The sequence below is a fragment of the Schistocerca piceifrons genome, chromosome 1, assembly GCF_021461385.2.
Source record: "Schistocerca piceifrons isolate TAMUIC-IGC-003096 chromosome 1, iqSchPice1.1, whole genome shotgun sequence".
Lineage (NCBI taxonomy): Eukaryota > Metazoa > Arthropoda > Insecta > Orthoptera > Acrididae > Schistocerca > Schistocerca piceifrons.
The window spans coordinates 718,452,735-718,465,246 of NC_060138.1; the positions used below are offsets into that span (position 1 = coordinate 718,452,735).

At 41.8% G+C, this 12,512-nt stretch overlaps 1 protein-coding gene across 13 annotated transcripts in view; it reads left to right on the forward strand.

Moving 5' to 3' along the window:
* The window catches only part of LOC124711044 (C-Jun-amino-terminal kinase-interacting protein 4), a 265,595-nt gene that overhangs the window by 221,840 nt on the left and 31,243 nt on the right, over window positions 1-12,512 (forward strand). The gene's annotated exons all lie outside the window — the stretch shown is intronic.

Consider the following 12,512-nt stretch of genomic DNA (forward strand, 5'->3'; position numbering starts at 1 on the left):
AAGGGTCAACACTTTTGACAGCATAACCGATATTCAAGCCAAAGTGACATGTGAGTTGATCAACATCCCAAAGAAGGAATTTTCTGACAGTTTAACATGATTTGTGAACAATCTGTTCATTGGTACTCAATTAGGGGAAGGCTATGTAGAACACTTGAAGCATTATAATCACAAACTTAACTTTCCTCTGTTTTTTGTTAATACAATCTCTAAACTTCTAGGACTGACAGGCTGCAAACTGGTCAGTAGTTAGGTGGAACTTTGAGTGCATACTGGCTAACATAGGTAGAAAGTATAGGGTATCATGCTATAATATGTGAATACAGATTGAAGTGCGTGTGAGCAACAAACAGGTTTATGGAAAGGCAGAGATCTTCTTCAGAGTTAATCAACATGAACAAGTGTGTGTGCGTGCGCGAGCGTGTGCAAGTGATTCCATGAGCCATTGCCCTTGTTCTGAGGTAGATTTGCAGAGGCCTGTTACGTGCAGACATGGAAAAGGGGCGTTGAGATTGGAGACATTAAAAGTACAAGGGTTGGAACTTAAATAGTGGCAACTATTTATTCACAACTGATACAAAAGAGTTACATGTTTGCTCCTGTTACTGTTCTTGTAAGTAGTCCCCAGCATTGTGTAGAACCCATTGCCAGCAATGTGGAAGGCGTAGTATACCATTAGCAGAGTCTATTCTGTTGATGGTACAAATGGAGCAGTCTGCTGCCTGTCGAATCTCTGGGACAGTTCTGAAGCGAATGCCGCAAAGTGGTTCCTTCATTTTTTAAATCAAATCAAAGTCACAAGGACTTAAGTCCGGGGAGTATGGTGGATGGTACAGTACTTCCCAGTCCCATTGACCAAACAGAGCATCCACAGCTTGCACCGTATGTGCCCGCACATTGTCATGCAAAATGGTGGGCGGGTTGCGCAGAAAGTGTCTCCGCTTCTTTCGCAAAGCTGATCGCAGGTGATGCTCCAAAAATGAAGAATAATAATGTGCATTGACGGTCTACCGTGAAAGACATAATGCGTTAGGATAGCATCATCAAACTCGTACAAGAGGATCACCATAACTTTCACTGTACTGGGGCTCTGACACACTTTTGACTTTCACAGTGACTCATAATGACACCATTCGTTGGATTTCATTGCATTGGCATTTGTACAACCACTGGCACATTCAATCTTGATCCAACTCCGTTGTTCCTGTTTCGAAAACATAGTGACACCATTACGTTAGACCACTCGCTCACAAGTGACTGTGTTTCCGTCAATTGTGCGTACATCAGCGACAACAGTAGATTCCATTGCATCATGTCTCCACAGCTGTTTTGCAACTATTTAAGTTCCAACCTACGTATAATTATGAAAGTGTACAGCAAGTTGCAAAAGAATGCTTCATTACAGCAATGAACCCATCATCTAATACTGCTAATATCCACTGTTGCATCACCACACACAGTTTTCAGTTTATCATGAATGTGAATGGCCATTCCACCTTATGCATTCAGGAATTCTGTCAAAGAACTCTGTCTGTCATGAACATATATGTTGGCCGTTTTGCAAGTGACTGCAGTACTGGTATCTGTTAGTGTAGAATGTTACTACTCCAGTGGATTGGAGAAGAAACTTTGTGAAATAGCGTCAAATTCAAATTTTCTCTTAACAAACCCTACTTGCAGAGAAAAAAAAATGAGGCATTACTTTTTGAGTGACCCAAGTGTATTACGTGTTCATCTGATTCAATTCTCCATGTCCATCCCATCTTACCTCAGCAACTCCTACCAGGATCATATAATTCTTTTCCATCTCTCTCTCTCTCTCTCTCTCTCTCTCTCTCTCTCTCTCTCTCTCTCTCTCTCTCTCTCTCTCTCTCTCTCTCTCTCTCTTTTAAGGGTTTCTAGTTTCCCTTCTTGTAACAGTGTTCTGACATTCCAAATACCAATTCTTGTTTTGACATTGCACCTCCTTTCAAGGTTGTCCTTCCTGGAGATCAGAGTGAGGGACAGATATTGATTTAACATAGATGAAAGCCATAGTTTGAACATAAAATTGAGTTGCATTATGCAGGGGAAATAATCTGCTGTGCTATTCTGCTGCCTTCCTCAATTCTGGAGGCTGCCCCCCCCCCCCCCCCCCCAATACAGGATACAGACACCTTCTGCAGCCACTCCCTTAGAGTCAGATGCTGATTCGCTTGTTGGTCCATGGGAGGTATTTCATTTCCCCCTACTAACCATGTCTGGGAAGCTTGCACCTATCCACCACCTGGGGATGCACCCTCTAGGTGTTACAGCCCCTAAAGGTACCCATTACAAATCACACATCTGTTCAGATATACCATTAGCACACATTTAATTTATGTTGCTAACAAGGAGAGATCTCCAGCAGTGGGATCGACCTTTTGAAACCATCTATATGGTGATGTAGATTAAGATCCCAGGTACTACACCCTGCAACCATTTACCTTTGTGGGCCATCATTGCAAGTAATTGACGGAAAAAAAGAATTGGAATTTTGTGTGATACTCTACAATTTTAAAATAGTAGTGTTTTACAAACTAGTTGCATAGCTTGATGGTTGTAGCACTAGACTCATACACAAAAGATTGTGGGTTTGAATCTCGTTAGATGCTTTGAAATCTCTTATTTTTTAAATCTGTATTGAAATGATTTTGATGATTGTTTTTATTAAGTTATTTGGTTTAAGTGTAATTTTTTATTTTTATTCCTTTGTCGTGTCATTTTAATCAGCATATTAAGTTTTTCAATTGCTCTCATTTTTAATTCCTGCCATTCATTTCAAAGCACCTAACGAGTTTCAAACCCACAACCTTTTGCACATGAGTCTGTGACTCAGCATCTCCGCTATATGGTGAGTAGCGACTTTCCTTCACATAATATTACTATAACCATTAAGCCTCATAACTGGTTTATACGGTATTGTTATTTTAAAACTGTAGAGTATTATGCAAAATTCCATTTTTTTGTCAATTACTCGCAAATGGTGGCCCACCAGAGTGAGTGGTTGCAGGGTGTACTACCTGGGACCTTAACCTACATTAATTTATTGATAGTTTCAAGCAGTAGATCCTACCGCTGGGGACCTCTCCTTGTAAGGTGTAAAACTTTAGCAAAGGCTTTCTTCAAGTCAAGAAACACAGTATCAATGTGACCCTGCCTTTTGGATGTGTTGAACAGGCAGAACAAACTGGGTTTCACACAATCAGTGTTCAGAGAAACCACAGTGATTATTTCATGGTAGCTGTTTGGTCTCCAGAAAACTCATCATATGTGCCCAATATGTATGTTGTACAATTCTTCAAGTGTCCATGTTTGCGCTTTGTTTATATGTTGTCATTATCAATTTTTCCCTAATTCTTGTTTTTCCATTATCTTTCCTCCCTTCTGCATTTTGTTGCCACTGTCTACTTTTGCTCCCACAGTTCTTCCCTTTCACTGACCATTTTTCACTCAATTTTCCTTAATTTTCCCACTCATTCTGACATGCAAGCAATTAAGTACCTGCATTATAGTGTAAGACACAAACAGCAGCACACCTACAGTGATCCAAAGTTTATTCTACTTCCACATGCAAGTGAACATCAGTTGAGAATATGGACACAAACAGAGAAACAATCCAGGCGCTGATGTAAGCAGTTGCTGACAATAAGTTTGAATACCATATGAGAGCAAGTTCCTGCTGCACTGCGCTTATAAAGAAAAGGACTCTGATAGTGGCAGATGGTCTGTCTTGTGCGCAAGTCATGTGGCCCACTGCAGGCAGTCTCTGGTGGCCAGCTTATGCAGATGCTATCAGTGGAATATTCAAGGTGTAACGTGCTGGCAGCCTGGTGCCGCAGTGTACATCCATGTACTACATACAGAGATGTAACACCCACCACCCCCTTCCCTCTTGGGGAAAGGACACTCCACCAATATGACCATCAGACGACAATTGAAACATACATGGCCTTTGTGGAGGTCACCATATTCTGGGCCAGAACCAATGGATAGGGGCCGAAGTGGAAAGGCCGTGAATGTGCACAGCAGCCCAGCGATGTACTGTAAGATATGACCAGTGACAATGGCGTTGGTTGATCTTGATGTCCAGTTCCTTGTTGTGGTTATGCCAGCTGCTCAGTCAGGGGCACTGGGGACACTGGTGTTGAAGGCACTGGCCCAACAAGTGGTGGAATCACCGGTGGCATTGAAGCATGTGGGAAGTTCTGGTAGCAGGTGCTGGGGGGCTGGATCTCAGAGGAAAGGCAGGAGGTGTGGGTCTGCCCCCACAGCAGAGTAGCCCTGCGAGGCCAGACTAGACACTGAGGGAGGAGACAGAGGTGGCAGCAGCCGACCCATGACCTTCACCATAGCACAAGGACACAGCTGGTCATAACGGCATGCCACCAACCTATCACCGGGCTGCACCATACAGAGGCAGCAGCCTTGTGGACTGGCTAGAATCCAATTTTGGTTGGCAGCTGAACCCCTGAATGCAGTTCGCAGAACCAGGAGCGAATCATGGTGAGGGCTGCATCGATGGGAATTGGTTGTGCGGTACGAACAGATGCAGGAGAGTGCATGGCTGTCAACTATGCAGGATCTTGGCTGAACTCTGATCCCCCCATTGGGGTAGACCTGTACGAACTCAAGATGCGTGTCAAGGCGGTGTCCTGGAGGAGTCTGTAATGTTTTTCTTCATCTGATTCTTTATCGTGCAGATGAGACGTTCTGCCTCGCCATTAAACGGGGGTGAAGAGGAGGAGCTGTCACATGTCAAATGCTTGAACACACACAGAAATCGTGAAAGGTGCGAGACACAGACTGTGGACCATTACTTGTCACTAGTATATAAAGCAGTCCTTCAATAGAAAAGTTTTGGAGGGGGGAATGAATTAAAGACGTAGCTAATGTCAAAGGACAGCAGATAACATGGAAATTTAGAGGAAGCATCAACAACCAACAACCAGGAAGAATTTAGGAAGAGTCCTGTGAATTCAACATCAACACGTTCCCATAGACACTACGATGGGTGCCATGAAGAGAATGTCACCTGCTGCACCACCTGTTGGGTGGCATATTGAGAGCGTGTCACGACAAGGTGCACAACGTCACCATCGATGCCAGGCCAAAACACATGGTCACCGGCCAATGACTTGGTATGCAAGACTCCTCAGTTCCCTGAAGTAGGAACTGGAGCACATCCTGGCATAGAGCCGCTGGGATCACAGCCCAACAGCCCATCTGTAGCTAAGAGAACACTACCATCAAATACCGAAAAGTGGTAATGGAGGGCAAAATAGTTATGCAGAGGGTCAGAAGTCTTGACCGGAGGCCTGTGTGGCCAACGGTGCTGAACGAGGTGAACAACTTGATGCAAAACCAAATCGGCAAGGACAGCAGCTGTGATCCAGGAGCCTGTAACTGGAAACCCATCCACTGTATGTAGCACCTCAACATCTAAGTGAAAACAAAGGAGTTCTCATCCTGATGAAAAATAGGATCTCGCCCAATCAGAAGCCAGGACAGCACATCGACGTAGGCATGTTGCACAGCAGGCCAGATATTTGTTTCATAAATGTAGCCAGACAGAAATAAGGCCCAGCTTTGAAAGTGGTGTGCTGTTTTGTCAGGCAACAAAGCAGACAGATTAAACAAAGAAACCAAGGGCTTGTGGTCAGGAATGAGATGAAACTTAGACCCATACAAGAACACATGAAACTTTTGACGGTATGGACGATAGAAAGTGCTTCCTTTTCAATTTGGAAGTGGCACTGATGAGTGAATTGAGCATTTTTGATGCGTAATATATCAGACATTAGGAACCACCCTTATACCAATATGTGAGAATGGCCCTGAGTCCATACTGAGAGCGTCCATAGCGAAAACCAGGTGGTCGCCAGGATTGAAAGTAGTCAAAAAAGGAGCAGAAAGTAATTTAGATTTCAAAAGTGTGAACATGCACTCACAGGCCAGAGTCCACTGAAAACATTCTTGTGGAGCAACTTTTGGAGGGGGTGAGCCAATGCTTCCACACCAGGAATAAATTTGTGATTGTAAGAAATTTTACCTAAAAATGTTTAAAGTTCTTTGACATTTTTGGGGTAAGGCAGAGCTGTGACTGCAGGAACATGGCGACATAAAGGCTTAAAACCATTGTGAGAAATCTCAAACCCCAAATACACAATGGATGGCTAAAAAGGTGTAACTTGGCTGAGCTACAGTTCAACCTTGCAATATGTAAGACCATGAACGAGGTGCATGAGTTATGTAAATGCTCTTCAGTGGACACAACCATCGTGACATTGTCATCAAGATAGTTGATGCAACCCAGAATGGACGTCGTCATATGTTCCAAAATATACTGAAAAACTGCTGGGGTGCTATCCATACCGAATTGAAGGTGCTGATGTTGGTACAACACAAAGCGTGTGTTAATCACAAGGAGCTTTTTAGAATCCTCATCCAACAGAACCTGCATAATAGGCTTCCGGTAAAACAGTTTTGGAGAAAAACTGGCCCCTGCAGAGTTTATCCAATAATTCACCCAGACGGGGCAAAGGGTAGGTGTCAGTGATAGATTGAGCATTATTTGAAACAGTGAGCATTAACTGAAACTTTAAAATCACCACAAAGGTGGAGCTGGCCAGACACTCTTTTAACAACCACAAGAGGGGTAGACCACTGACTCGATGTAAAAGGCTGTATGACCCCCAACAATGTCAGCCTGTCAAATTCTGATTTTACTTGATCAAGCAAAGCCACTGGAATAGGGCACACACAAAGAAAGTGCAACCACACCAGAACTTTCAGGGTAATGTGATCTGCAAAGCTAGGGCACAACCTAAATCGTCAAAGAAGAAAGAAAAAAAAAAAGCCCTCACAGAATACAGAGTGTTGAACTTCTGGTAAAGGATGTGATTGGAAATGAAGTGCACTGTATCCCCAAAATGGAAAAAGCCAAAAGCATCCAGACTGAACAAATTATTGGTGCAAGCACAATCCACTTCTAAAAATGTCAAGGAATGAACCATACATTTATTGGTCGTGGCAGCTGTAAATAGCTCCAGAATTGGCATTTACTGCTTGTTGAAACTCCCCAAAGGTAGAATGAGATACAATGCCATAGATTCGAAATTTGTATAAGTTTCTGAGTTCAGTAAAGTGACGGTTGGACCTGTGTCCATTTGTAGTCTGAGCACTTTGCCCATCACTCTCACTTTGATTAACAGTTTATTAGGATTCGTAAGCGCTGGAGACACACACTTAACATCTATGCCCATGTCTGCAAGACGGGGCTGGAAAAGATTCGGACACTATATGTCCTTTTTTCCTACAGATGTTGCAAGTTGCCCAGCTCTTAGCCCTGTCATGTTGCGCTAAAAGTTATGGGCAAGACAGGAACACTGGTGTTGATTTTGTGGTTGTTCAACATGTCAATTGTTGCGCAGAGGCCCTGTTTGTATGGCTACTACATCATCTTCTCTCAAGGACTGACGGACACCTGATGACCAGGAACGGGAGCGACTGTGGCAGTGTCACACCAACACTCAATCAATCACCTGCAGCACAAGATACCTTGAAAGATTGAGAAATATTTAACACTTCAGCCAAGTATGGATTCTTGCTCTATAGTGGGCGTTGACGCACTTCATTGTCAGGCACCAACCAAATGATGGTGTCATGGACCATAGTATCAGATAGGATTCATGGTGAGGATTGATAACAAACTGACATTTTTGACTGATGCCGTGGAGTTTGGCCTCCCAGGCCCGGGGGTCTGGTGGGGCCATTTATGACAATGGTAGAACTCCAGACTTGCTACAACAAAGTGTGTATTTATGCTAATAATGTGACAACAACTTACACATTCCATCAAACAAAAGTGGCAGGTTTCTGGAGTGGGGATAACTGGCACAACAACTGGTAGATCAGAGGAAAAATCCAAGAAAGTAACAAACTTACATATGTTTGCATCCAGGTACCAATACTACTCGTTGCTGACAATAAGTATGGACGCAATATGAGAACAAGTGCCTGCTGAACTGCATTTATAAAGAGCAGGTCTCTGGTAGATGGCACAGCAGATGGAGTGCCATGCACATAAGTCATGTGGCCCATCAGAGGTGGACCTTGGTAGCTCGCCAGTGCAGATACCATATGGCAGAATATATGACAGGCAGCCTGGTACCACAGTGCGTACCCAAGTATTACATACAGGATTATAGTAGTACCTACCTACCCTGTAGTATGCTGCAGTTCTTACCATCACATACATCTATATCCTGTCCATACTAGACTCTCTGTGCTACTCCATTTATCAGTTGTTACTCTCACAGTCCTGTTGGACCTTGATCTTCCTACTGGACCTTGTACTGAAAATTCCAATGCCTCCTTCCATGCCGGCCGGAGTGGCCGTGCGGTTCTGGGCGCTACAGTCTGGAGCCAAGTGACCGCTACAGTTGCAGGTTCGAATCCTGCCTTGGGCATGGATGTGTGTGATGTCCTTAGGTTAGTTAGGTTTAATTAGTTCTAAGTTCTAGGCGACTGATGACCTCAGAAGTTAAGTCGCATAGTGCTCAGAGCCATTTGAGCCTCCTTCCATTTTCAGTACTCTGAACTGGTAGTTATTAACATCTCCCTGCAAACGAGGCTCAGCCTTCCCATCTTCAAACCCTGTTCTTCTTCTTCCCATATATTACAAATTTTTTTCTAATTTTCTGTACCCATAAATTACAGGTACTCAAAATTACTCATAAGCAGTCTTTACAATATAATCTTATCTTTCTCTAACCATTCTTCTAAAAGCATAGTCAGTATGAACACCACCACCACCACCACCACCACCACCGTTACCACCATTTTCCATACCAACCTGAGATGTGATGAAACATCAGCTATAGGCTATTTGTCTTCACTTTGATGAACTATGGACTCTGATTATGTGTTCAACACATGCTCCAGTAAGTAGTTTGTGGGTGGTCTGGAACATCCATTTGTGGTTGGGCTGCTCTTGCATAGCTGTCACCTGGCTCCTAGTGTAATATGGTATTCCTTCCTACCCCTGAGACTCCCCACAATATCTTCTTCTGTTGTGGTAAACTCTGTACCCATGCCATGCCACTTTAGTCCAATAGTCAGCACACTTTTTATATTCCTGTTTCATGTCATTCTGATGCCCCACTCTCCACTTTCTGCAATCTGTCTTTCTAATCCATAAGTCTCGTTTCCTTTCTGCTGTTTGCACTCTTAAATGCAATAACTTTCCTCCCATAAGGAATGCCACATACAACATACCTCACCAGCTTCACACACTGTTTAAGTTTCTGCATTCTTGGTGTACATCAGATAGCTGTATGTACAATTAGTGCCAGTCACTCAAGCAAGATTGTGCAAAAAAAAAATGCATCAAGAAACCTATTTCCTAGCTCGGAGAAAGCATCCTCAACGTTCATGACAACTACAAGAATACTTCTGAGATCACCAAGACCTCTGTCAACATCTGGTATACTGATATGAACATTGTCTCCAACTTTTTCTGGTGGGAATTTTGCATGGGAATATTTAAGCATTTCTGCACCTTGTTCTTGCAAACTGACCTGAACACCTGAATTCTTTTTCTTGATTTCTTGTTTATTTTGTCACAGTCTGCACGTGATATTCACTCCATATCCTTTGCCTGCTTCATTACTTGTTCCACAATCTGCAAGGAGATGTTTGCTACAGTATACATGGCAGTGGGCCGTATTATGTTCCTTTTGATACAACACACACAGTATTTTCACATTATTGATAGCTGGCCTGGAGCTCCAATGGTTCCACCCCCCACAGCGACAGCTTAATAATCAGCAGGAGGTCATGCATTTATAGCATCCTCCAACAACTTTCTTAAGGTCTTCATCTGTCACTAAGTTGAGCATAACCGTACTTGTCTGATTGGAGATACTCAAACCCATTTTTGCTTTTGTGACTGCTGAATGCCTTGATGAAAAGAACAGTTTTCCATGAAGTGAATAAATCAGAGACTTTCAGCCCAATGTGTTGATTCAGTCATCTGCATCCATGTCATTATCATATTATGAATATCCTGATTAGCACATTCATTGGAACCTTGACTTTGGCTATGTCTTGATTTTCCATGTACCAGTTTCAGTTAAGGCCACAGTTCTTTAGAGCATTTCTAAATTGGTTCAACAATTCTTATCTGACTGATGCACACTTAGGCCACCTGAAGTGGTGAAGAGATCAAGTAACTGGTAAGCGACTTCTTCGGCTTTTTTGTTTTTCAGAGGTTGCAATAATATAAACTTGGCTAAATAGTCTTGGTAATTGAGTATATACTTGTGCTGACTGTCAGGGTTACTTTGCAGGTCTGCCAGATTTACCTGGCATCTTACGTTAAATTCTTTAAATATTAGAGGTTAGGAAATTGGATACTATGCCTTTCTTCGAATTAGACAACTTAGTCTGAAAAGGATTGCATATGTGGAGATACAGCCTAATGCCTTCTTTTACAACATTTTTGTATTTAGTTTGTAGTTCTTTTTCCATCTGTGTGGGACCTTCACATCCAATTTACAGGTGAATATTATGTAGTATGTTGAACAGCTCTTCTGTATGCACTTAGTATAAAATAATGTTGTTGTATCTTGTTAATGGCACAATAAGTTTTTCTTTCCAGTCAATTTCAGTAACAGCTACTCTCTCTTTTCTCTGCTTTGCTTTGGCTTGTTTAATGTCCTCTGTAAAAGATCAGTACCTGTCTCTGGTGAGGAACTACTGTTATTTACTTTTCTTGCAGCAGAATATTCAAAGCGTCTGTAAACCTGCTTTTTGTGTTAAATGTTGGTTCCGCATTTGCATGCCTGCCAACTTCACCCTGCTGATTACTCCCATGTGAAATAGGCATGGGACAGCCTGATTGAAATCAACATACTGTTACATGGTTTAGGTGTAAAGACCAAATAATTATGTTAGGTGGCTGATTTACCATATTTAAAGGAAAACATCAGGAAGCATATAAATTCAACAAATAAAAAACATAGTAGAGTCTGGATCATCCGACTTTTAGTAATCTGACCTTCCATTTAAACTAAACTGGTTAGCAGAAAGAATGAAAACTATAAAAAAATCATAAAATTGATGTATTTTGTCAGTTTTAAAAGTCACATTTGTCACTTTGCCCATCAACCAACCTTCTTGCTCATTTTCCCTAGCCATGGTCAGTTCAGGTCAGATAAACAGGGCTCTATAGTATAACACAACATAATATAAATATCAGGAATCGCCACAATACTCGCAATGAAACTGATTTGTCTAAATAAGAACAAGTCACTGTGGAAGGACAAATACAAAGAATTACAATAATCCTCTCAGTGAAGCTGATTTGACAGATAGAACAAGTCACAGTCTCAGAGGTGGGACCTGCTCTGAAAAAGCAGCTGCTACCCCATGCAGAGCACACTTACACTGAAAGTGCTGCCCACCACACAATGTTGCATAATCACATCAAGCTTTGGCCAAGATTTCCAGCCAGTGCATGAAATGACTGGCCAAAGTAACATACACACTGTTACTTTAGAGTACAAAATGGCTGGCCTGTTCAGGATTGTTCGCTCTTTGGGATTTCGCCATAACATGTAAACATTACATAAATGAGGGTATGTGACGTCACTGAGCATCTTCACATCAAAATCTTATTCTACATTGCCCTAACACTTCTCAACACAAATTAGTAACAAAGTATTACTGATTTTATACATTTTGGCCATGGAATTGTGATTGTTGTTGTTGTTGTTGTTGTTGTTGTTAGGTTGGGTCACTGGACACAGTAAAAGAGACTGTTATTATTACACAATGTAAAACTCTGGCCCCAATCAGTCTCTATCATATTGTGCATATTAATTACTATGCAGTGGAAGAAGAATTACATAATTGATTTGACTATATCCCTTTCAACACCTAACTTGTTGTATAATTATCAGGATATTTGGCCTCAGGCATGTAATTCCAGGTAACACTAAGAGGGTTTTAACTTTTCCAATTTTATGGACAGTTGATAAAGGTCTTTGAAATCAGCAAAATTACATAAATACTTAGTACAAAGTAACAGATAGAAAGAGCAGCTTAACAGTGTAAAAAGAAGAGTTATTTATTCCCCCTTCAAAATAGCTTTTTTTGTAATCTAGAAGTAATTCCTATAATTATCAGATTGAATAGATTAGCACTAGTTATAATTTTTTGTTATTACACTTTGAAGTGGCTGCTTCTTTGTAATGTAAACATGACTCGTTCCACATCCTGAAGCCTTCACGATGTTGACAAAACACAGTGCATGAATGAATGCATGCATGCCATCAAAGCTTTAGTCCATCAGTACCTCTTTTGTTATGTCTTTAACTGCAGAGACCAGCCTGCACACTGAACTTGACTACTACACGTATGATAAAGAAAATGGTGGAATGTATATAGCCTTATCCTGTAGGGTTGTTTGCAGAAGGTCATTCTACAGT